The 15090-nt window shown below is 40.8% G+C and overlaps 1 pseudogene; it reads left to right on the top strand.

Moving 5' to 3' along the window:
• The first annotated feature begins 2812 nt into the window (after positions 1 to 2812).
• On the top strand, positions 2813 to 3464 carry LOC103698623 (putative steroid-binding protein 3 pseudogene; annotated as a pseudogene).
• Positions 3465 to 15090: the final 11626 nt, after the last annotated feature.

Consider the following 15090-nt stretch of genomic DNA (forward strand, 5'->3'; position numbering starts at 1 on the left):
TGGCTAGATGGCGGTGCCTAGCGGCCCACATTGGTTCGATTTGGTTAATCCAGGAGATCAAGAATCAGGCGAGGGAGATAATTTGAGTCCCTTACATCCGATAGGGTGAGAGGAGAAGAGAGAGAAAGATGGTAGAGGGAGAAAGAGAAAAAATAGAGAGAGGAAAATAGAAATAGCCACCAAGGTGGTAGCATGGTGGTAAGGGGGTGATAATTCAGCCAAGTTGCCTGGGTTCAAAACGTGCGGGCGTCGATTAAATTTGGGAACCGGATGCCCCACGCCCGGATGGCTTGTTGGCGGTTATGCTTTCCTTCCACCTGTACCTAGGTGGTGCCAAGTATGACGTACTCACTTTCGGGTGGAGAGGGTATGAGTAAAACGGAGTCTATCCGCATCGAACATTCTTCTAGCGGGGCGGGGGCCCAGTGGGGGCTGCTACGCGGGGTCGGGTTGGTCCCTTTCTCCCCCTACCCCTTTTTTATAGAAAAAAGAAAAAAAAAGGGGGATTTTCCAACCCCCCCCCCCCCCCCCCCCCCCCCCCCCCGATAGAGTGAGAAGAGAAGAGAGAGAAAGATGGTAGAGGGAGAAAGAGAAAAAAATAAAGACAGAAACAGGGGATTCTTCTCCCCTCAAATTTCTTCCCTGTTTTTTTTTTTGAAAAATAGAGGAGTTTCAAGGCCTCCTCAATCCAACGGGAGAAAGGTGCAATGCCGGTGGCTGTGGCATGCTGGCGGCGACCCACAACGGTACCGGGCATCGATGAGAGGCCTGGGGCGACAGTGACGGCAAGAGAAGGTGACCCGTAGTGAAGAAACCAAAGTAAATCAGTTAGACAGGGGAAACAAGCTCGGTCAAAACGATGCCCGTTTGAGGCTCCACACACTCGCTGGCAGATAGGGGCTTGGGCATAAGCCAATGTGAGAGACCAGATAAAGGCCTCAGCGATGAGCATTGGTGCTGAACACGAGGGAAAGCAATAGGATCGGGATCAATTCACAAATAGGGATCATGGCATCCCTTTTTGGGGTGAAATCCGGGGAATCACCGGTGCAATCCTGACCGGCGGAAGGGGAAAGATCGGATAAACAAGTGGCAAGGCTTTGCCGCAATAACCGGGTGGTGGTGGACTCTGTTTTGGACTAAAATGAAGGACGAGAGAAAACCAAATGGTCTACTAGCCTTGGCCTCATGATGCTAAAAATTTTCATAGCACAGCATGATATCGCCACATCCAAATTAATCAAAAACATTGTCTTTTTCTTTCTCAATGAAATCCTCCTATACAGAGAAAACCAAATCAAGTCTTTGATCATAAAACATTCCGAATCAAGGGGATAATATTTCTGACCAGCTAAAAATAAGTCAGATCACCACACTTCTACTGTACACTCTAATTTCAACCACCAAAATTCAATAATTTATTAAATAACTTTTAACCAAAAATGCTACTCCGTATTGTAAACTAAAAGATCCAAAATTTAAATTTCAAAAAGTGCTAAAGAGGAACTCTTGACCCCAACAACAATGGAAAAGAACCCTACATTAGCTCATAAACACAAATTTTGAATTGAAATTTTCATACGCAAACCATAGTCTCCGGTAGACATATACAAGGTATATTATTTTGATCCAAAAATGGTAATTAAAATTATCAAATATTCCACTAAGATGAATACTCTATGATCTCAAAATAAAGTCAATACCTTCAATAAAAAAATAGACCTATTTGCAATATTTCCAAATACATTTTCTTCTACATACCAGTTTCATACAAGATCCACATATAGGTTCAAATATCGAAGAATATTCCAATTAGATATCATAATAATCTTTCTTAATCCAAGTCTTAATCAACTTCCTATGAATGAACGACAATTTATGACTAAATATGTCACACCACCGATCCGAGATCGTGAGTCGGGGGTCGTGGCAACCACTGCACACTCGTAGGAAACTTTTTTCGTGAGCATGCAAGACATCTCATCATGATATCAAAATCAGATAGTGCAAATAATATAACTAATAATATGCAATCTTTATTTCATTAACTAACTCAACTTACAATGTCTCAGAATTCTAACATTAGTCTAAGCTAATACATAATTTAAATAAACTCTAATCCAAGATAATTTGTGCCATAGTTCTTCCAAACGCTCCTTCATATTGAAAAATCCCAATTGAAATAATTCTTTGGATATGTAAAAACAATAAAAAATTATATAATGAGCTAAACAATCTAGTAAGTAATGAATACCTTAACTAGATAATTTATATAATAACATAAAATGTAAATACAAATTATGATGAATCAATATAAAGATATAATCAATTTCATTTCAAAAGATAAATTCATTAAAAATCCATCTTTCAAATATTCGTATATGTAATTATAAATCTGATTCGAAACAAATCACATTCAACTCAACAACCTTCAATTATGACTAGGGGTGGTAAAATATGACCTAACCCGCCAACCCGACCCGTGTTCGATCCGCCATAAACAGCTTTGGGTTTGGCCTAAATAGGTTTGGATCGTAAACAGGTTGAGCTATTTAACTTGTTTATTAATTGGGTCAGATATATATTTTAGATGTCTGACCTGTTCAATCCATTTAATGCGTTTAATATATGGGTCGGTAACTCAAGTTGGATCAGATTTGACAGCCCAAAGAAAAGCCTTGCCGCATCGCACTCCGCTCGGCCCGATTTCAATTTTCACCACGACTTCTCCAGTTCTCCTTAGGGTTAGGGACCTAGGGTTTGTAATTATCCAGTCTCCCAATTCTATTTCACTGCCTCGGCCCGATTTCACCACATTGCCCTCTTCCCTCGGTCTCCCCTCTCCTCTCGTCCGGATTCTTTGCCTCCGCCCTCTCCTCCCCCTCTCCTTCGGACCTCCGCCTCTGCCCTCTCCTCTCCTTTGCCAACTTCTACTACCTCCCCGTCGATGGCGACCGTGGCGGGGACTCGAGCAAGCCCATGGACTGCGATGGAGGTAACGGCACAGCAGCTCAAGGGTTTCGATGGCTCGGACCCAAGCAAGCCCATCTACATCGCGATCTGGGGGACGATCTACGACATAACATCCGACAAGGGATTTTACGGACCCGGCGGCTCCTACGCCGTCTTCTCCAGCTGGGAGGTGAGCTGGGCGCTGGCCAAGATGAGCAAGAGCGAGGAGGACGTCTGCGGCAACCTCGACGGCCACTCCGACAAGGAGATGGGCATCCTTCAGGACTGGGAGAAGAAGTTCCAGGCCAAATATCCCGTCGTCAGCCACCTCGCCTCTTGAAATCCCTTTCGATCCTAGCATGAAAGATGCGAACTTTCTACTTATTGAGGTCTGATTTCATGTGCCTACTGTCGATTAATATTTTATCTTGTTTGATCACGAGCGAACGTCGATTTGTGTATGCAATTGACTAAATAAGTGAAGACTCTGTGTGTGGGTTCAGGTTATTAAATAGGTCAGATCAGAAAATCATAAATCTAGACCCGACCTGTTTATTAAACAGGTTCAACGGGTTGGGTCGGATTACCTATTTATTAAACATGACAGGTTCAAGTTGTAATTTCTGACCTATTTAATAAACAGGTCGGATTAGGTTTATGATTTTCTGATCCGACCTGCATCTGACTCGATCCGTTTATGTCCAATCCGACCCGATTGCCACCCCTAATTAGGATCACACTTATATCCTATAGTTAGGCCAGAAACAGAACTGCATTTATGATAGTCAACTTTAAAGACCACGCAATAGCACGTATCTGGTAGGATAGTAATTACGGATATCGATCCACAAGGATTGGGGTACAGTTGCTTTTCTTTAAAAAAATAAAAATATTTAAAAGGAAGAGTTTGTGAAGAAAATTAAACTAAGAAATTTAATAAAAAAATGCAATTAAAATGTTATTAGTTTGAGGGGACCTAAGGTAAGAAATTCACCACTAACATCGGAACAAGGATTATTTGTATTTGAATTTATTCTTGGATTAACATGCAAATTGGCTACAAGCCTAATAAGCATCTAAATAAAAATTCACAAAAGCAATTTGAGAATAATCCATCTTCAGTTGGTATGAAATATCTACCCTAATCTAAGGTGGTAGCACACCACATCTTCCTTAAGCATAGATTATCTTATATTTACTTAGCGATCATGAAGAACAGTTGTATAAACATCATATTTAAAATCACAGAATATGAGATGAAATAAAATATTCATTAAGGGCAAAATAAAATTTATACAACTCCAAGAATAAAAATTAAAAATACAAAACCCTTAGCCCTTTGTTAGGGCTGCATCTGGCCCTAGAGAGGAGATCAAGCTTCCATGCAGTGGTGGACGGCAGCAGCAGCACAGCAGCAGGCTTCCATTCCTTCCTTCTCTTCCTCCTTTGAAATATTCCCAAAATAGCCAAACTCCTCTCTCTCCTTTGTTTCCCGTGGGACTCTGCCTCCCAAGAGCTTAGTTGATGGGAGAAGCCCACCGTGGGGAAGAAGAATTGATTGAACGGAAGAGAATGCCCCTTAATCATGTCGACTCCCCTTTTTATAAGCTGCCATCACTCCCTCTCTCCTTCCCTGTTTTGATTCTCGGATAAAGATGAACCTTTGCCATTGCATGGATTCGCTGGGAGATGAAGATGAATCGTGGGATGAATGTGGTTGAGCAGCTGGACGATTGATGCGATCACGGACATGGTTGAATGCTATCGCTGGGTTCATGCGGACGGTTGTAGCAAGCACGGGATGCTTGGATCTCGGCTGATAACAGGGAGATGAAGCTCGATCGCAAATGATTGAGGATGAAGCCGAATCGTTGCAGATGCTGGGAGGAAAACAGAACGAAGGAGCTTGATTTGCGGACGGGATTAGCTGGTTCTCATCCGGAAGGGAAGGGATAAGCGGAACAGGGGATGATGGAGTTGGGATAATGTTCACGAACGGAAGGAGATGGGATGCTCATCCGGCTGGGAGCTTCAAACTGAAGGAAGATTGGCTCGATTCGGGAGAGGAAATCTGTAAGGGAGAATCTTAGATTCCTGTTAATATGGATGCTGGAATCAATCTAGAACGCTGGGGGAAATCTGTACGCGGTTGCTCATGAACGTGGGACCTTTTGCATGCATCACAGGAGAACTGGACCGTTGTGGATGTAGGGGAATTAACCGAGCTTCTTCACTTGGATGATTGAGTCAATCCAAATAGAAGAAAGCTTGGGACTTGAGTTTATCTCGGGTTGAAGAGGAGGAAATCTGAACGGGATGAAGGCTGGATGGATCCGTGAGCAGGGGATTTGATGCGCTGGGAGATTTCCATGAATCGCGGACGCTGGGAAGCAATCTGGGATTTGGTTGACAGCTTGGTTTTGGACGGGCTCTGTTCCGAAGGAAGAGGATGCTGGGAGGAATGGATGATGCCGCTGGGATCAACGCGAAGAAAAGGATCATGGCAGACGACTGGGAGGCTCGGGATTTAGCTTTATCTTGGCTGAGATCTAGCGGAGGAGGTTGGGGAGATGAGTCGAGATGCAGGGGAGGAAAGGGATGACGTGGAAGAACATGGCTGAGATATGAATGGGTGTGGTCGGCTGGGTGTGGGGTTTTGAGTAGCTGATCACAAATGGGATGATTGCTAATCTACGATCGTGGTATGGGTTCAACTAGTGCACCATGGAGATGATGAAACTAATCTTGAGAGGTTGAACTTAATTGGATGTGGGAGAAACTAAACCACAGTGGATGACTTGGAAATTATCGGACTGGACCGGCACACATTAAGCTTAATCAGTACATAAATAAGTAAAACTCGAATTACCTTTAATAATTTATTAAAATGCAATGATGAAGGTAACACAATTTTTTAGTTGAATTTACAAAATATGTGAATTAAAATAATGATAAGTGCTATGAATAAGATATTAATTTATGTATTATTTAGCACTTATCACACCCCCCAACCTACATTTTGCTAGTCTTCGAGCAAAATAATAAAAAAAATTAACTCACTTTCGCAGGAATCGCGATTGCATTTATCGTATGCAATAAGGCTTTAAACCTCTAGGTGGCCCTAGTGGACGAGTTTTGTCTCGTGAGGGTTTTCGGCTCAGATACCCACAAACTGCTTGTCTCTACTTAAAAAATTTATTTTATTGCTTTATAAAATCTAATTTCAAATGCATAAGTGCCAATAATTTCAAAAGCACACAAACTTTTAATTACTAAGTCAGCCCAAATCCTAGGTCAGTATGCAATTTAAGTTGAAGTTATTAAGTTTTCGTTAGAGAGTTGTAAGACTTATTTATACTTGGGTGCTCGGTGATATCTGGACCATACACAAGCTAAGGCTTTAGATTTTCCAAAATACTGCTAAAGCTAGTAGTTTCCAAGAATTGGTCAGATAAGACCTAATCACTGATTCAAAATCATCCTATCATGCATGCAGAATTTCAAGAGTTATGGATGTTTACTTTAATACCTCATGGGCTTTATCTGTAATATTCCAGTTTACTCGAATTTTTACAACGACGGCTTTCACACTATCGTCTTTTTTCAAGGTCAATATTATTTTTTTCTCTTTTTTATATTATTATTTTTTTATTTTGTTTTTATAAATAAATTATGCACTTTTACTCTTGTAATGATTCCTCCATGTAGCGAGCATTCAGTCAACAACTCCCACGCCAGATGGCATAAGGTGTTGGGCATCAAGACTCCCCTACGGACCTATGCTCGGGTTCCTCATACAAGCCCGCTGACCTTTGACAATAGGTAGCCCTTTTCGATGTACCTGACTAAATTCACTCTTTTTTTTTTCTTCTTCTTTTTTTTAATAAATATGGGATAATAGTGAATTAGATTGGAATGATTCATCAGGACTCAAGCTTGCTACCAGACTTAACAACATAATGTTGAACCTAACCCTTAGAAGTGCAGGCCATGTGTATTGTGAAATTCCAAAGTACAAATTATCTTACAACTCACTAAAAGAACTTTTAATGAAAAGAACTCAAATTGTCTTATTCCTGACTAATCATTGGAATTTTTAGATTTTATATACTTTGTGTATTTATCATTTCAGCACTAAGACATAGAAATCAGGTTTTTTTTTCGAAAAACTTATTCAAAAATGCGAAAATGCTAAAAATTTCATAAAAAAATTCAAATCTTATACCCCCCAACCTAGATCAAATATTGTCCTCAATGTTTTTTTTTTTTGAGATGAAAATATGATGCATATGGAGGATAGAAGCATTGTACCTTAGTTGCATCAGTAATATGAGGACTCCTGTTAAAGAAATGCGACAAGAAAATATGTAAAAATAACCTACAAGAATTGAGTTGCCTCCCAACAAGCGCTAAGTTTAGCGTCTTCAGCCAGACGCAGTGTATCCTTAATTATCCCGATAAATAGGATCCATCAAATCAAGGGATTCAATCAACTGTCCATCTGCAACACACTCTATGTAAGGTTTCAATCTTTGACCATTGACGTTCAGGATACGACCATCATTGATGTCTTAAATTTTTACCGCACCATGAGGAAAAACCTTTCTAACTAAAAAGGGACCATCCCACCTAGAGCGAAGTTTACCAGGGAAGAGACGCAATTTAGAATTGAATAGCCAAACCTTTTGATTAGGCTCGAAAGACTTACGGTTAATGGATTTGTCATGAAAAGCCTTAGTCCTTGCCTTGTATATTTTGGTATTTTCATATGCCTCATTACGTAACTCTTCAAGCTCGTCCAGTTGAAGTTTTCGGTTAGAACAGCTGCTGCCATATCAAAGTTAAACTTTTTAATGGCCCAAAAAGCTCTATGTTTGAGTTCTACCGGTAGGTGGCAAGCTTTACCAAAAATCAGTCGATAGGGAGACATGCCAATAGGAGTCTTATAGGCAGTACGATAAGCTCAGAGAGAATCGTTTAACCTTTGAGACCAATCTTTTCTATGAGGGCATATTGTTTTCTCTAAGATGTGTTTTATCTCCCTATTGGAAACTTCAACTTGCCCGCTTGTTTGGGGATGGTACGGGGTGGCAACTTTGTGGGTGATTGAATACTTGCGAACCAAAGCTTCAAAAGATCGGTTGCAGAAATGTGATCCCCCATCACTAATGATAGCTCGGGGTGTGCCAAAGTGACTAAATATATTTGTTTATAAGAACTTAACCACAACCTTATGATCATTAGTCCTAGTGGCAACTGCTTCTACCCACTTCGAGACATAGTCTACCCCGACAAGAATGTATTCAAAACCAAAAGAACGCGGGAAGAGGCCCATGAAGTCAATACCCCAGACATCAAAAATTTCTATAATTAAAATGGGGTTGAGTGGCATCATATCTCTACGGGTGATTGTACCCATTCGCTGGCATCGCTCACAAGTTCGACAAAAATTGTGAGCATCTTTGAACAAGGAGGGCCAATAGAATCCACTTTGTAAGACTTTAGATGCAGTTTTTCTACCCCCGAATGTCCTCCGCAGGCTTGGGTATGACAAAAATCAAGAATACTCTGAAATTCACATTCAGGCACACATCGACGGATTACTTGATTAGGACAGTACTTGAACAGATTGGGGTCATCCCAAAAGTAGAACTTAACTTGCGAAAAGAATTGATCCTTGTCCTGCTTGGACCAATGATCGGAAATTTGTCCTATGGCAAGATAGTTTACTATGTTGGCAAACCATGGTGTTTTTTCTTGTTGCACTTCAAACAATTGTTCATCTGGAAAGGAGTCATGAAGTGGGGAAATGCTATGAGAAGGCTCGAGAAGGATTCTAGACAAGTGGTCTGCTACAACATTTGTGGTGCCTTTCTTATCATGAATTTCTAGATTAAATTTCTGTAACAACAGGATCCATCGAATTAGACGAGGCTTGGTGTCCTTCTTTGAAAGGAGGTACCGAAGAGCAGAATGATCAGTGAATACAATAACCTTGGATCCTAAGAGATAGGATCGAAACTTGTCCAAGGCAAACACTACAGCTAGTAATTCTTTCTCAGTAGTGGTGTAGTTCAATTGCGCATCTGAGAGTGTCTTACTAGCGTAGTAGATGACATGAGGTAACTTCTCTAGCTGTTGCCCTAAAACCGCCCCAATGGCATAGTCAGAAGTGTCACATATAAGTTCAAATGGAAGGATCCAATTGGGAGGTTGTATGACAAATGCTGTAGACAACTTAGATCGAAGTTTTTTAAAGGCCTCTTTACATACTTCATCAAAGACAAAGGGTGTATCCTTGGCAAGGAGATTGCACAAGGGCCTAGAGATTTTGCTGAAGTCTTTAATGAAGCGACGGTAAAAACCAGCATGGCCAAGAAAAGAATGGATTTATTTCACAGATTTGGGTGGAGGAAGATTAGAAATAAGATCAACTTTTGCTTTATCTACCTCAATACCCCTTTTTGACACAATGTGTCCCAAGACTATACCCTCTTGAACCATGAAATGGCTCTTTTCCTAACTTAGTATTAGATTGGTCTCCTTACATCTTTTTAGAACCAGTGCTAAATTACTGAGACAATCATCAAATGAGGGACCAAAAACTGAAAAATCATCCATGAATACTTCCAGAAATTTTTCTACCATTTTAGAAAAAATTGCCATCATGCATCGTTGAAATGTCGCGGGTGCATTGCATAGTCCAAATGGCATTCTCCTATATGCAAATGTCCCAAATGGACATGTGAAAGTGGTTTTCTCTTGATCATCGGGATACACGGCCACTTGGTTATATCTAGAATAACCATCTAGGAAACAGTAGAAACCCTGACCGGCTAACCTTTCCAATATTTGGTCAATAAAGGACAAAGGAAAATGGTCCTTCCTAGTCATAGAGTTTAACTTCCTATAGTCAATGCAAACACGCCAGCTAGTGGTCGTGCGTGTGGGCATCAACTCTCCTTCTGCATTTTCAACCACAGTAATGCCCGACTTCTTTGGTACTACTTGAGTCGGACTCACCCAGTTGCTATCAGAGATAGGGTAAATGATTTCGGCATCTAGCAACTTTACTACTTCTTTCTTGACCACCTCTTTCATGTTAGGGTTGAGTCTCCTTTGCATTTCACGGGTCGGTTTTGCATCTTCTTCTAGGTGAATGCGATGCATGCAAATGGACGGGTCAATCCCCTTCAGATTAGTTACGGACCATCCAATTGCATGTTTGTGTTCTCCGAGTACACTCAAAAGATGACTCTCCTGTTTGTCAGACAGGTCAGCCGCGATGATTACAGGTAGGGTATCTTCGGGTCCTAGAAACGCATACTTAAGGGTTACCGGAAGTGGCCTTAACTCAAGTTTGGGAGGGAACTCGATGGAAGGGCACTGTGGCATACTAGAAAGGGTAGGAAGAGGTTCATATCGGATACGCCAAGGATGAGAATTTGTGGAAGACGGATTGTCAAGTAGGACATTGACTTCTTCTATGGCCTTGTTTAAATCAAAATTATCAATGTCAAAATGGGCTAAACATGCTTGCAAAAGGTCGTCTGCCAGAATGTAGGGAAGGGCTTCTTCTACAAGATCGTCCATTTTGTCTACTAGGAAGCACTCATCTTCCCTTGCAGGTTGATCAGAGGCATGGAATATATTTAGTTTGACTTTCATGTTTCCAAAAGATATATCCATCACCCCAGTTCTACAGTTAATACATGCATTGGCTGTAGCTAAGAAGGGATGACCAAGAATTATAGGGATCTGTTTCTTAAGGTTCGGCACAGGTTCCATATCAAGGATGATGAAATCAACTGGAAAATAAAATTTATCCACCTTGACTAGGACATCTTCAATTGTTCCTCGTGGTATTTTAATAGATCGATCAGCCAATTGCAGGGACACCAAAGTAGGCTTTAATTCACCTAATCCGAACTTCTCATAGACTGAATAAGGAAGAAGATTAACACTTGCCCCTAAATCTAATAGTGCACGATCAATCGAATTGTCTCCTACCACACAAGAGATGGTAGGTGCACCAGGATTCTTGAACTTAGGAGAAGTTTTGTACTGGAGGATGGAGCTCACTTGTTAGTTAGGAAGATCTTTTTAGGCACATGTGTCCTAGATTTTCATTTTTGGGTACAAAAGTCTTTAAGAAATTTGGCATACGATGGAACTTATTTTATGGCATCAAGAAGAGGAAGGTTGATTTTGACTTATTTGAAGACCTCCATTATTTCTTCCAATGAAGTTCCTTTCATGCCAAAGGGAGAAGGTGCTTTCAGACATTGAGGAAAAGGGGCCTCTAGTGTAAGAGGTGTGGTCGATACTGAACTAGATGGGATCTCTTTAGGCACAGTCGCTCTCCTGTCTTCATTTTCCTTATGTTCTTTTTCTCCAACCTTATTGTCCACTATGCGTCCGCTTCTTAAGGTAGTCATGGCATTAGCTTGTTCATGGTGAACATCATTCGGGTGAGTCTCTTGAGCCATGTATTGCCCTCTCGGGTTACTCACTGGTTGGCTTGGAAGCTTGCCTTCCTCTCTTTTATTTAGTGCACTCGCTAGCTGCCCTAGCTGGGTTTCTAATTTGGCAATGGACTGGGTGTGGGAGTGCAATAGTTGTGTATTGGCTTCGAGTCCTTGAAGGGCAGTCAAAACCTTTTGCTCAAAAGCCATATCTCTTTGGGGTGCTGGAGGAGGGATATGTTGAAATTATGAATAGTGAGTAGGAGGACAGTTTGGATGAACATTCTGGAATGGTTGAAAGTTTTGGGAATAAGGTTGGGAAGTATTGGGAGTCTGCTGCTTCCAAGAGAAATTCGGATGGTTGCGCCATCCCGGGTTGTAAGTGGTAGAATATGGATCATTACCGGGTCGAGATTGTGTTTGGGCAGCTTTTACTTGTTCTTGCACAAATTCAGAAAATTGAGCTGCCAAAGGGCACTCAAAAACAGGATGAGACTGGCTAGAACAGAGAGCACACACTTGTGCTTGGGGAAAGTTTGGAAACTGTTCTCTAGACATTAGCTGGTCCAATTTGCGGGACATTGTATCTACTTTGTCAGATAGACCTATGGACTGGCTAACTTCATATATAGTCCCTTTTCTTTGAGAACTCGGAGGTGCTTGACGAGCAGAGGAGGCATGGTGGAGGAAATTTTCATTAAGGTTTTCAAATACTTGCAATGCCTCATGTTCACTTTTAAGCATGAAAGTACCCCCACAAGAAGCATCAACCATCTGACGGTTTCGTTCGGACAACCCGTCATAAAAGCATTGTATTAATTGCCACTTGGGTATTTGATGATGGGGGCATTTTCGAAGTAAATCTCTAAATTTATCCCAGGTTTCATGAAATTCTTCTCCGTCAGATTGGGAGAAGCTTGTGATCGCTCGCCTAAATTGGTTCGTTCTACCTATGGAAAAATATTTTTTTAGAAATTCATGTTGCATTTGGGCCCATGAAAGAATGGAATTGGCTTCTAATGAATGGAGCCACTGCTTAGCTCTATCCTTAAGAGAAAAAGGGAATAGCCTAAGTTTCAGAGCATCATCAGTGAAGTTCTAAATTTTGACAGTGGTGCAGATCTCAAGGAACTCATCTAAATATTTGTATGGGTCTTCATTGTTGAGTCCATAAAAAGAGGGAAGCATTTGGATGACACTAAACTTAATTTCAAATTGTACAGCAGCAGTGGTATCAGGTAGTCGAATACAAGATGGAGAGCTATAAATGGAAGGAGTAAAGTACTCCTTTAGCAGTTTGGGTTGTTCTTCAGCCATCTCGACAGGTGGAGTAGATCCTATGGTTCTATAGGTGCGGATTTCAGCTCGAAGGGCCCTAATAGAACGCTCTATTTCAGAATCAAAAGGTACTAATTTAGGAGATCTGGAACGACACCCTAGCATACACTAATACTCTTCTGATCAGTCAAGTACAGTCAAGCATGCACTAAAAGAAAACACATCAAGTCCTTGTATTTGCCCTAAAATCACTAGACAGTTCCTAACTGGTTTAAAGAGGGCACCTAAGCCTCCAATCCGGTCTAATGAACTGAGTTGACCAGGTAAGCTCCCAGGTAAGTGGGGGGGTCACGATGCGTTGCAAAGGTCCCACTTAAAAACCACTTGCCTCGAACAGATGAACTGTCTCCCTTGGGATAAAGCTTACCTAGACATCAACTGAGCCACAGAGCAAAATTGGTGCAACTTTCGGTGATCTTCGTCCTATTGAGCTCGAATGTCCCTAGGAGCCAACGTCTAATTGATTTTAATTGAAGTGATAGCTATGTGCGAATTGGTTCACCTAATTTGGGCAAGAATCTGGTGATGAAATTCAGTTCTTATCTTGTTGGGGTGATTGCCATTACTATGTGCGGATTAATTGGTGTATGTGTATCAAGCATGCATTCACACTTTTGCTAAAATTAAAATCAAACAATCACCACAAAATTTCAAGCAAATTGGGAATCAATTTAAATAAGAAAGGTTTAGAGGTTACCAAAGGGAATTTTCCCAGCAATTTTTTTTTTATTTTTAGGCAAACCTCTACAGCATTCCTTCTCTAGCAGTTCCCTTTTTAATTGTTCCTGTCTTTCTTTTTGATTCTTGATCAAATAATACCCAAAAGAAAAATCAAAAATTAGTAAGAGAGAAAAAAGGAGATAAGTAAAGTAACAAAAATAGAAAATATTTTTATTTTATTTTAGAGATATATATATAATTTTTAAAAGATTTTTTTTTATGAAAAGAAAAATAACTATACTAACAATTTCCGGCAACGGCGCCAAAAATTGATAGTCAACTTTAAAGACCACGCAATAGCACGTATCTGGTAAGATAGTGATTACGGGTATCGATCCACAGGGATTGGGGTACAGTTGCTTTTCTTTAAAAAATAAAAATATTTAAAAGGAAGAGTTTGTGAAGAAAATTAAACTAAGAAATTTAATTAAAAAATGCAATTAAAACGTTATTAGTTTGAGGGGACCTAGGGCAAGGAATTCACCACTAACATCGGAACAAGAGTTATTTGTATTTGAATTTATTCTTGGATTAACATGCAAATTGGCTACAAGCCTAATAAGCATTTAAATAGAAATTCACAAAAGCAATTTGAGAATAATCCATCTTCAGTTGGTATGAAATGTCTATCCTAATCTAAGGTGGTAGCACACCACATCTTCCTTAGCATGGATTATCTTATATTTACTTAGTGATCATGAAGAACAGTTGTATAAACATCATATTTAAAATAACAGAAATTAAATATGAGATGAAATAAAATATTCATTAAGAGCAAAATAAAGTTTATACAACTCCGAGAATAAAAATTAAAAATACAAAACCCTTAGCCCTTTGTTAGGACCGCATCTGGCCCTAGAGAGGAGATCAAGCTTCCATGCAGTGGTGGACGGCAGCAGCAGCACAACAGCAGGCTCCCATTCCTTCCTTCTCTTCCTCCTTTGAAATATTTCCAAAATAGCCAAACTCCTCTCTCTCCTCTTTGTTTCCCGTGGGACTCTGCCTCCCAAGAGCTTAGTTGATGGGAGAAGCCCACTGTGGGGAAGAAGAATTGATTGAAGGGAAGAGAATGCCCCTTAATCACGTAGACTCCCCTTTTTATAAGCTGCCATGACTCCCTCTCTCTTCCCTGTTTTGATTCTCGGATAAAGATGAACCTTTGCCATTGCATGGATTCGCTGGGAGATGAAGATGAATCGTGGGATGAATGTGGTTGAGCAGCTGGACGATTGATGCGATCACGGACATGGTTGAATGCTATCGCTGGGTTCATGCGGACGGTTGTAGCAAGCACGGGATGCTTGGATCTCGGCTGATAATAGGGAGATGAAGCTCGATCGCAAATGATTGGATGAAGCCGAATCATTGCAGATGCTGGGAGGAAAACAGAACGAAGGAGCTTGATTTGCGGACGGGATTAGCTGGTTCTCATCCGGAAGGGAAGGGATAAGCGGAACAGGGGATGATGGAGTTGGGATAATGTTCACGAACGGAAGGAGATGGGATGCTCATCCGGCTGGGAGCTTCGAACTGAAGGAAGATTGGCTCGATTCGGGAGAAGAAATCTGGAAGGAAGAATCTTAGATTCCTGTTAATATGGATGCTGGAATCAATC

Source organism: Phoenix dactylifera, chromosome 7, assembly GCF_051530095.1.
Source record: "Phoenix dactylifera cultivar Ajwa chromosome 7, Ajwa_hap1_PhDact_Kaust_v1.1, whole genome shotgun sequence".
Classification (NCBI taxonomy): Eukaryota; Viridiplantae; Streptophyta; class Magnoliopsida; order Arecales; family Arecaceae; genus Phoenix; species Phoenix dactylifera.